The sequence below is a fragment of the Rhagoletis pomonella genome, unplaced genomic scaffold (assembly GCF_013731165.1).
Source record: "Rhagoletis pomonella isolate Grant_MI unplaced genomic scaffold, Rhpom_1.0 Rhpom_scaffold_00001, whole genome shotgun sequence".
NCBI classification, from domain to species: domain Eukaryota; kingdom Metazoa; phylum Arthropoda; class Insecta; order Diptera; family Tephritidae; genus Rhagoletis; species Rhagoletis pomonella.
In genome coordinates, this window is record NW_023458555.1 from 43,278,042 (window position 1) to 43,279,628 (window position 1,587).

A 1,587-nucleotide genomic window follows, 5' to 3' on the forward strand; every position below is an offset into this window, starting at 1 on the left:
TACATTCTATGTTTAATTTCGTAAATTTAAAGTGTTTGTTTTTTTTTGACTTATAACTGCGAAGGATCAGCAGGTGCATTGTTAGACGTTTTGCAAATTTCATAATGCCCGAAAAAATGCTAGCATTAAAATAATAAACTATATAGATATGTATGTATGTACATACGACGTTAATAAATCAAAAAAAATATATATATGTTTTATTTATGAACGGAATTTAGAAGAAGAGAATACATTAGCCTTATCCTGAGTTTCGGCCGAAAACAAATCCACCCGAAGTTTTTTCATCCGTCCATAGTTAACACGCGGAAGCGAAAATTCAAAAGTGAACCGGCTCTGGCGAAAATTTTACTCATAATAAGGCTGAATCTGTTTGGTATTACCAAATCGCCAATTGTTTTCAGATAAATTCTACAAACCATAGATTATTATAGCACATGTCAAAAATAGGGTTGGGAGTATTGGAAGCAGGACCGGTACCTAATATTACATTTGGTAAGTAGAAGATTCAGCCGAAAAGAATATATTTTCTGGGTCGATTACGGATGGCAACTGGCAACTGAAAGCTGGCTACTAAGTTACTATACTGGCAACTGCATTTTTGTGGTTGTCGCGGAAATTTTCATTGAGATAAAGGCTGGTTCTGCAATTCACTTCTATCAAATTCGCCTTTTATTCAAATAGGCAGGGGTTGAAATTCACTCGGAAGTGAATTGGAGAACCTGACTGATAATTTATTTCTTTTTTCAACTATTTTGTCAGCTTATTTACAATAAAGTCTTACAGCCTTATTCTGTATCACGAACGATAGGCAACACGAACGATTCGTCTGCAGAGGAATGCTTCAAAAATTAGTCCGGCGGCATCATTTTAACCTGTTTAAACGCTACCGAGACCATTGCAACGTAATGTATGAAAAGCAAGAGGAAGGCGACCGATAGAGTTTAAAATCGCAATCTGAGAGGTTGTCGTCTGCAGACGAATCGTTCGTTTTGCCTATCGTTCGTGATACAGAATAAGGCCCTTAATTGCTGGTACTTTGAAGTTATATTATTTTCAACTTCATAGCACTTGACGATAAGTAGTTGCTATTCATAATTTACATTTTCATTTCAGTGGCGGTGCCCAGCGGCAACCCCACTGAGGTTGCGTTGAAATCCATCGATCCATTTATATATTTCGGCCAGCACCTATTAAAAACTTTATCCACCAATAAAAACTTAATTATGAAAGATTTAAAATTATTTAAACGCAAGTTATTTATAGTGTTCAAAATTATCATTTTATGGCGAAACCCCTACTGAGTATTAATGTATGTATGTAAAAAGAAAAAAAAAATTCGAAATTGTCGAGCACACTTTATATCATAGACCATACCGATTATAATAACAGGTCTATTCTGCACGTTACCGAAGATTTTGTGACCAGAAATTACCAAAAAATGTTACCACTTCTTGTCACCGCGATTCTAGGTACGTTGGTTATGCAGTGGAAATATTCAGCTATGAAGATTTGTGGAAATTCCTGTATTGCATATTTCTCGGGGCAATATTATGTTACCAGCTTATGAGATGGTAACCAAATTTA